Raw genomic sequence first — 10,621 nt, 5'->3', positions numbered from 1 at the left:
TTGTGTCCATCAAAGGAAAGTACAGCGTCCAAAATCATTTTAGAAAATAAATCTTTTTGTTGATGAATAAGTTTGGAGGACTATGCTGTGGCAGCGCATTTTTCCAATAAAGCACGTTGTTGTTCCTTTGATTGGCGCTTCTACATGTATAGCCAAGAAATATTTTGGTCATGCATAATTGTAATGCTTTACGTATAGCTTTAATGATGATACGTGCATTGCACGCCTTCCTCAACATATGGCTTAACTAGTCACCTGCTTAAAGTACTTGAAGTGGTGCCATCGCTGACCTGATAAGAGAAACATTTTTATTCTACACATTATAATATAACGAAAAACTTGCCTCAGCATCTTAACCTTTGGCGATGTCGACTAGAGTTTTACGGCTGGATGCACAATATGCAATAGTTTCATACTGGTTGCACCATTATTTGAAATTGTGGCCTTACCACTGGAATCAACAGTATGCTTGTCCATACTGCGTGGACCCAATGTAGTGCGTATAGCGTCCACAATTGATTGCGAGGCATTGATGTTGGATATGAGTTGATGTTTACCTTGAGAGCTATCGGTACCCAAACATATTTTACACAAAAAGTCATATGTACCCAATACAAGTTCAGGACATTTATATTTATCGACACGCTGTCCGGTGTGGCCCAAATGTTGGAAATATTCAGTTGGCACTGTTGAGAAAAATATGGATCAATGAACACAAGTAAAACTGAAAGATTTTTTTTTACCATCTGTTGTTACTTTACACAGAAGACATTGGAAACGACGACCAGCATCTACAAATTGCATATATGAGCCTTGCAACGCTTACATCTAATTGGAACCAATTCACCAAAATTGACAATGGGTGGCTCATATTCACCCTCAACCGTGCGTGCCATTGGTGAGACGGTAAGTGTAATGGACAAAGCTGCTGTTTTTAATAAATCAGCTGTTGCAGGTATGCAATACAAAAAGGACCTGCAAAGGAGAAATATCAATGTAATTGCCAAACAGAACATTAATTTTGAATACTAATACCTAACGTAACGTGGCGAGGAGTTACCCTGATCTTTTACCACATATTTTTTGGTCACCAATGGTGGTAATAAACCCTCTTCATTAGTAATAAAAGCAGCGCTATTTTGATTTTCAATGATAATGCTAATGGGATTTGGCATCTGATCGGGATCTAAACGGCGTTGGGCTGTTGATATATACCAGTACCTACCAGGTGCAGGTAGTTGCTAAAGAAAATAATACAAAAATAATCATCAGCAATATTTGAAATGTATTAGTTGTATTGGCATACATTATAACCAGGACGTCCGGGTATTGGGGGTTGACCCGGCGTGGGTGACTGACTGGGAATTGGCGCCTGTACAGGTTGTCTATGTGGCATCATTTGACCCATGTAACTACCTGGTTGTTGTAGAGGATAACCAGGTTGTGGTGGATAGCACGGCTGTTGTGGCATTGGCAGATAGCCAGGCTGGGGAGGTTGTTGCTGCTGCTGTCGTGGCATTGCATAACCCGGTTGCTGTTGTGGTATATACCTTGGCATAACTGGATGTGGTGTCATTGCCCCACCTGGTCCAGTAGATGCGTGCATAGGGTGTTGAGGTGGCATTTTACCGGATTGTGACTTTTAGTTATTTGCGGGGATTTCAAGATTAATTTATTAACTCCTGACGCCAATTCGGTAAATTTCGTAGACTCGGTCGCATCTACTGGCATGCGCATTGTTAATAGCAAAATGCCTACTAGGTTTTCTTGTAAATCGCGTCTCAGTTTGTTAGACATCTTTATTGTCCCAACTTCTACCGCTGTGGTTCTATTTGATCAATTGTCTTTTGTTTCAGATCACGATTTAATATTTTGTACTTTAAATTTTAAATTGCAATATAATGATGTTGCAACCACTGATTTTTACTACCGTGATTACAATGCTATTAATTTAAATAGTCTGTTTTTCGATTTAAACCACTTCTCCTGGGAACGCTGCTGGCAATTAGTCACTGTTGATGACAAACTTAACTTTTTATCACAATCCCTACTTTACTTTTTTAATAAGCATGTTCCTCTTCGTAAACTTGTGTGCTCCTCGCGCTCTAGCCCTTGGATTTCACGCGAGGTCAAAGTGGCCATAAAAAATCGAAACCTCGCATATAACGTATGGAAAAGAAAACGTACTCGTGAAAACTGGATCGTCTATAAGCAGGCTCGGAACAAAGCTTCAACCTCTGTTCTACTGGCTAAAAAGAAATTTTACTGTGGCAAACTTAACACTGATTTGCCTCCCAAACAGTTGTGGTCTAATTTAAAGCGGTTAGGCGTACGGCCATCCTCGGAAGCCTCTTGTTCTCTAGACCCTAACCTTCTCAATTCTTTTTTTGTTTCATCCAGCTCCTCTGCTACCCTCTACCTTTAGATTCCCATATTATCATCCTTACCTAAATTTCAATTCGTGTCGGTTGGGAAACTCGAAGTAGCTAAATGTGTTTATGGTATCAAATCAAACGCAATAGGTTCTGATAGCATTCCACTTAAATTTATTAAATTTATCCTACCTAATATCTTACGCTGCATCACTCACCTCATAAACCACTGTTTCACTACTTCGACTTTCCCTGCTGCATGGAAAGAATCAATTGTTATCCGGCTCCCAAAGAAACCTGGGGCTTCTGAGCCCTGTGAATTCAGACCCATAAGTATTCTGACTGGCCTGTTTAAGGTAGCTGAGATACTTATGGCGAATCAAATTATAGCTTTTATTGAGAAAAATAATCTCCTAAGTCAATTTCAATCAGTTTTTAGAGAAGCTCATTCTTGCGCGACTGCTGTCACGAAAGTTGTCGATGACATACGTCAGGAGTTTGACCAGGGTCACTTGACGCTTCTGTGTCTTTTGGATTTCTCCAAGGCATTTGACTCTGTCAACCATATCCTTCTCTGTGATAAGCTATAAAAATGTTTCGGTTTTGATAAAAACGCAGTTAAGCTGGTAAAGAGCTATCTTAGCAACCGAACTCGAATGTTTAAAGTCGGGAATAGTTTCTCTACAGCTGGGTTTACCAGGTCTGGAGTACCACAGGGCTCTGTCTTGGGTCCCCTTCTTTTCAGTATCTTTATAAATGACATTTTTAATGTCTGCTCTTTTGCTCGAAGGCATGCTTATGCGGATGATGTGCAATTATACATTTCAAGCCATATCAGCCTGGTTCAGGATCTTACAGATAAGCTGTATGCGGACTTACGCTCGATTATGGAGTGGTCTAGGTCAAACCTTATGTGCCTTAATGCTCGAAAATCATATGTTCTTCCAATCTATAAGGATAAGATCCAGATTTCTGATATCCCACACCTTTATATCGGATCTGCAAGAATTCAGTTAGTCGATAAAGTACGAAATCTAGGCTTTGTAATCAACTCTAAGTTGTCCTGCGAAGGCCACGCCAATCAAGTTATGGGTAAAATCTATTATACATTGCGGTGCCTTAGGGTGTCATCAATTTTCGTACCTTCTGATACAAAGAAAAAGCTTATTCTGTGTCTTATTGTACCTTACATAACCTACTTTGAGGTCGTTTATAGCAATTTAGATGCTGTCTCCCTTCATAAACTCAGTGTTGCTTTCAACCACGCTACTAGATATGTACACGGTTTAAAGAAATTTGCTCACTTATCTACGTTGAGAAACTCAATTCTTGGATGTGACCTAATAAATTTTATCAAAGCGCGTAATTGCATTTTTATGTTTAAATTGCTAGTTTACAAAAAGCCGGGTTATTTGTACGATAAGCTTACGTTTTCCAAAAGCATACGCCCTTCTAATTTTATTCTTCCAAAGTTTAATTATTTAACCTCTTCCAGGCTCTTCTTTGTTAACGGCGTTAGGCTATGGAACTCCATTCCACAGTCTTTAAGGAACTCAATGAGAGAAAATAATTTTAAAAATCTTATATTTGACTATTTTAGTGATCAAACTGCATAACACGGTTTTTATAAATTTGTGTATCTTATATTTTTAATTTTTATACAAGTATTTTCATATACATAAGTTGTATGTTTGTATTGCGCAATAAAGCATTTTAATCTTGGTGTGCTAATGTATTAAAACTAACACAGTTTTTATAAATTTGTCTATTTCATATTTTTAATTTTTATATAAGTATTTTCATATACATAAATTTTATGTTTTTATTGCGCAATAAAAGATTTTAATCTTAATGTGCTAATGTATTAAAACTAATAACTAATAAATGATGATTAGACCAGACTGTCGTTGCATTGGACCTAGTTGCGTTGACATTTGCTGTTCACCTGTTTGCGGGTATGGAGGTGTAAGACAGCCTGCAATTGATGTTGGTGGTGTAGCTGACCAATTTGAGAACCAGTATAGAAAAATAACAACATTTATTAGACAGAAAATTATTTTTTTCATATTTCATATTCTTTCTTTATTCAGTCTATGATTTACAAGAATCTTACAGACTATATAAATATACATTATTAAACATAAGGTTTATTTACAGTAAAGTTAATTTAAAATGGAAAATAACATATTTTTAAAACTTCGACGAGATATCGAAAAATCAATACAATAATTATTATTGACTGAGTTAATGGCAATTAGAGCGCGAGTGATCCGGCCATTAAGTGCGTAATTAGACCTAAACTGGTCAATTACAAACATAGTTTATTGGCGCAAAGTCCGTGATGGAACTTACAAGTTCAAAGACTCTAATAGCGTTTTCTTTTCTGAAATAAATTGTTGCCTAAGTAAATGGTAAAGCCTTAATAGAGTTACTCCTACCCCAGAAAATTGTCAACATTTATAGTGCATACAAAGAACATTTCAACTCACCATATTCACTCATATCACAAATCACACAAGAAGATTGCGCATGTAAACATCAGGCCAGCCCTTTTTTATTGGCAATTCTTACGTCATTTTCCTTTAGCTCTTGTTTTTTTTCTCTCTTTCTTTCATTCACTCAAACAGTCGACTGTGACGTAGCTGCGCAAACCGAAGCAATTTTGAACTCGTGAATGCGCAATCTGGGTACTCTTTTAACAGAGTATATGTGGAACTTAAGAGCGACTCTCTTATTGTGTACTCATAATAAGGACTACATATTATGGAACCATACTCAAGCCTTGACCGTACAAAGGCATTGTATAATAGTTTTTTAGTATATGGGTCCTTAAAATCGGATCCATTTCTTTTAATAAAGGCCAGTAAGGAATATGCTTTGGAGATAATAATATTTAAGTGCTCGGTGAATGTAAAAGACGAATCAAATACAACAACTAAATCCCGAATTTTATTCACCCTAAGTAACGGATTATTAGAGACATAGTAAGACGAAATCAATTTATTACATAATTTGGAATAAGTTATGTAATAACATTTGTTGGCATTCAGCGCAAGCTTATTTTTACAGCACCACTCATTAAAATTATTTAACTCAGATTGCAGTATGAGAGTATCAGACTCGTTCTTGATAGGCGTTTTTTTCACGCGCAAACGAAACGTATACACGTGTAAAAAAAAAACACGGCTATTATTTATTGTGTTGTATTATTAATGAGCTTTCAAAGAGTAAATATTGAAGTCGGTTTGTGAAATTTATGATATATAGTGTGCGACATAAATAAAGCACCGAAATTCCTTTCAGAAAATCTACATAGCTTAACAAAAGTCAAATTATAAGTTTCCTAGAACTAAGTATCATAAGAACATATACTCAATATAATATATAACTGTTTAGTATATCGACGGCTGAATGGAAGATCACCCTGTTTCAAACCATTTTAAAAAAATGCCCTTTCTCAGAAATTGTTTCAAGAACGCCTTAATGTAGAATTTTTTCCAAAAACGCCCTATTTTCTAACTTAGTTCCAAAACGCCGTATCTTAGAATGATTTTACAAAATATCATATTTGAACGAAAACTAAATACATTTCCAGCTGAGATAGGGCGTTTTTGAAACTCATTCTGAGATAGGACGTTCTTGAACCAAGTTTTGAAATAGGGTATTTTTGAAACAAGTTCTAATTTAAGGCGTTCGTGAAACAATTTCTGAGAAAGGGCATTTTCGAAAAATGTTTTGAAATACGGTGATGTTCCACTCAGCCGTCGATGTGTCTTCGTAAATAAAAGCAAAATATTGGGGCATATTCATAGTCAGAATTAAGTGGGTACTTAAAGTTAGTTGTAGCTTTTTGACAAAACTTCCAATGGGCTATCTGTCAAAAAGTTGCAACTAATTTAAAGTACACACCCCATTGAATTAAGAACTTAAACTTAAGATTTTATTTAACCAAAAGCAACAGAGACTTTTCGTTGCTTTAGTTTTGGCGCACACTGTACATATCGTCACTTGCTTATCAGAAGCGTGAGTGTGCCATTTTTTAAATTTTGATCTAATCAGGCCATTATATGAAACATTAAATATTCTATATTGTATCAAAATCTCGATTAAAATTCGTAACAGGAAGGCTGTATAATTGGCATAACAGAAAGGCACTCTAATTTGCAAAATATAGCTGAACCTAAAATAGAAGACACCTAAACAAAAGTTGCAAAAGTTACAAAGAATTAATCAAACTTTGAAAAATGGACATCAAAATTTGCACCTTTCTTGGCAGACGGTCTAGCAAATTTTTGAGTTCGCAGTTTTGTAGCCCAATCAATTTCAGAATAATGGTGTAAATGCTAGAACGACTAAAAAGTTTATCTGAATTTTTTTGTAGAGGCTGTTAAGAAATTTTTTCCATACAACGCATCAGAAAAATTTTCTTTTGTATGGAAGAAAATGTTGAACAGCCTCTACAAAAAAGTTCTGAAAGTTCAGTTAAATTTTTTAGTCGTTCTAGCATTTACACTATTATTTTGAAATTGATTGGGCTACAAAACTGCGTACTCAAAAATTTGCTAGACCCTCTGCCAAAAAAGGTGCAAATTTTGATGTCCGTTTTTCAAAGTTTGATGAATTCTTTGTAACTTTTGCAACTTTTGTTTAGGTGGCTTCTATTATAGATTTCGGAGCCACTGTTTGTATGTATATTTATTTTTAGTTTTTAATGTTTCTTTGCATATACATACATAGTCTGAAAGTGAAAATTATAGACTGAATAAAACCCTTCAATTCTAATTCTATATTTAATAATGCGATTTTATCTTTTTTGTGTGACTTTGGGTCCATCAAAGGAAAGTACAGCGTCCAAAACCATTTTAGAAAATAAATCTTTTTGTTGATGAATAAGTTTGGAGGGCTATGCTGTGGCAGCGCATTTTTCCAATAAAGCACGTTGTTGTTCCTTTGATTGGCGCTTCTACATGTATAGCCAAGTCATATTTTGGTCATGCATAATTGTAATGCTTTACGTATAGCTTTAATGATGATACGTGCATTGCACGCCTTCCTCAACATATGGCTTAACTTGTCACCTGCTTAAAGTACTTGAAGTGGTGCAATCGCTGACTTGATAAGAGAAACATTTTTATTCTACACATTATAATATAACAAAAAACTTGCCTCAGCATCTTGAGATTTGGCGATGTCGCCTAGAGTTTTACGGCTGGATGCACAATATGCAATAGTTTCATACTGGTTGCACCATTATTTGAAATTGTGGCCTTACCACTGGAATCAACAGTATGCTTGTCCATACTGCGTGGACCCAAAGTAGTGCGTATAGCGTCCACAATTGATTGCGAGGCATTGATGTTGGATATGAGTTGAGGTTTACCTTGAGAGCTATCGGTACCCAAACATATTTTACACAAAAACTCATATGTACCCAATACAAGTTCAGGACATTCATATTTATCGACACGCTGTCCGGTGTGGCCCAAATGTTGGAAATATTCAGTTGGCACTGTTGAGAAAAATATGGATCAATGAACACAAGTAAAACTGAAAGATTTTTTTTTACCATCTGTTGTTACTTTACACAGAAGACATTGGAAACGACGACCAGCATCTACAAATTGCATATATGAGCCTTGCAGCGATTACATCTAATTGGACCCAATTCACCAAAATTGACAATGGGTGGCTCATATTCACCCTCAACCGTGCGTGCCATTGGTGAGACGGTAAGTGTAATGGACAAAGCTGTTTTTTAATAATAAATCAGCTGTTGCAGGTATGCAATACAAAAAGGACCTGCAAAGGAGAAAGATCAATGTAATTGCCAAACAGAACATTAATTTCGAATACTAATACCTAACGTAACGTGGTGAGGAGTTCCCTGATCTTTTACCACATATTTTGTGGTCACCAATGGTGATAATAAACCCTCTTCATTAGTAATAAAAGCAGCGCTATTTTGATTTTCAATGATAATGCTAATCGGATTTGGCATCTGATCGGGATCTAAACGGCGTTGGGCTGTTGATATATATCAGTACCTACCAGGTGCAAGTAGTTGCTAAAGAAAATAATACAAAAATAATCATCAGCAATATTTGAAATGTATTAGTTGTATTGGCATACATTATATCCAGGACGTCCGGGTATTGGGGGTTGACCCGGCGTGGGTGGCTGACTGGGCATTGGGGCCTGTACAGGTTGTGTATGTGGCATCATTTGACCCATTTAACCACCTAGTTGTTGTAGAGGATAACCAGGTTGTGGTGGATAGCACGGCTGTTGTGGCATTGGCAGATAGCCAGGCTGGGGAGGTTGTTGCTGCTACTGTCGTGGCATTGCATAACCCGGTTGCTGTTGTGGTATATACCTTGGCATAACTGGATGTGGTGTCATTGCCCCACCTGGTCCAGTAGATGCGTGCGTAGGGTGTTAAGGTGGCATTTGACCGGATTGTGACTGCATTAGACCAGACTGTCGTTGCATTGGACCTAGTTGCGGTGGCATTTGCTGTTCACCTGTTTGCGGGTATGGAGATGTAAGATAGCCTGCAATTGATGTTGGTGGTGTAGCTGACCAATTTGAGGACCAGTATAGAAAAATAACAACATTTATTAGACAGAAAATTATTTTTTTCATATTTCATATTCTTCATTTATTCAGTCTATGATTTACAAGAATCTTACAGTCTATATAAATATACATTATTAAACATAAGGTTTATTTACAGTAAAGTAATTTAAAATGGAAAACAACATATTTTTAAAACTTCGGCGAGATATCGAAAAATCAATACAATAATTATTATTGACTGAGTTAATAGCAATTAAAGCGCGAGTGATCCGACCATTAAGTGCGTAATAAGATCTAAACTGGTCAATTACAAGCATAGTTTATTGGCGCAAAGTCCGTGATGGAACTTAAAATTTCAAAGACTCTAATAGCGTTTTCTTTTCTGAAATAAATTGTTGCCTAAGTAAATGGTAAAGCCTTAATAGAGTTACTCCTACCCCAGAAAATTAGATTAGATTTAGATTAGATTAGGTTAGATTTATTCATTCTTTCAATAAGTTTTTTACATATATATATACAATAGGAACTTAACTTAAAAAATTATTAAAAAATGAAAGAAAGTTAAGGCATTCAGTAAAATAGTATGCAATTTTAGTGTTGAATGCCGTCACAAATTAAGATTAATGAACATGTACGATATGTGTGGGGTGAAGGTAAAGATAATCCATAAGTTCAATGAGTTAAATAATGAAAATAATAAAGCATTAAAAATAACAATTTTGGTTTCAGTTCACTAAGTGACAGGGTTTAGCAAAGTTTTGATCTCGTCGTGTGACAGCTCTAATAAAAATGATTTAACATTTTTTAAAAATTCTCGCAAATTCCTAATGACACGCATAGTCGCAGGTATCTTATTGAAGACTTTACAAGAAACGATAGTAAAGAAAATATTAAAATGAGTAGTACGAGAAGTGGGAACAACAACAAGTCCCAGTGAGTTTTGCCTTAAGTTATAATTATCAGAGACGAGGCTGTGTAAATACCCACAGCGAATAAAAAATATTTTTAACGTTTTATAATAGTACATGTGTTTTACCGGAAGAATTTTCATTTCCCTGAATAAGTCCATGCTGTGGTGAAAACGGTTAACGTTGCATATCTTCCTTATGAAAAATTTTTGAGTAATAAGAAGTTGCTGGATATTATTGTGAGAGCACCCCCCCCAACAGCATATGCCATATTGAAGCCTTGAGTGAACCAACGCGTATTAGATTGTTCTAAGCATTGCTTTTGAACATATCTTCCTCAGACTATAAAAATAGCGAACTGTGGATCGCATGTAGGATTTCAGGCGAGAAATATGTGTTGACCAACATAAGGATTGGTCCACAGAAATTCCAAGATATTGGAAGACTTTAACTCTTTCAATTAGAAAACACTTGTCGCTACAAGTTGTTTCAGAATTATACCACGTTCCAGAGCACAACAAATTGTTTAGAGCAAAATGTTCGCAGTCAGTGGCGTGGAATATAATATCAATATCGGGAGAGATTTTTGAATGTAAATCGAAATACATCATCTGTGTTTTCCTGCTAACAATCATTTTATGTGTAGGAAACCACACTCTCAACAGATGAAAATCATAGTTGACACCTGCTACCAAATCTAGATAGTTCGTTGAACTATAGGCTATAGCAAGGTCATCTGCAAACGCGGTAACCTTCCCAAAAAAG

Source organism: Eurosta solidaginis, chromosome 2, assembly GCF_040869045.1.
Source record: "Eurosta solidaginis isolate ZX-2024a chromosome 2, ASM4086904v1, whole genome shotgun sequence".
NCBI classification, from domain to species: Eukaryota; Metazoa; Arthropoda; class Insecta; order Diptera; family Tephritidae; genus Eurosta; species Eurosta solidaginis.
Note: the sequence above shows the minus strand (reverse complement) of the source record.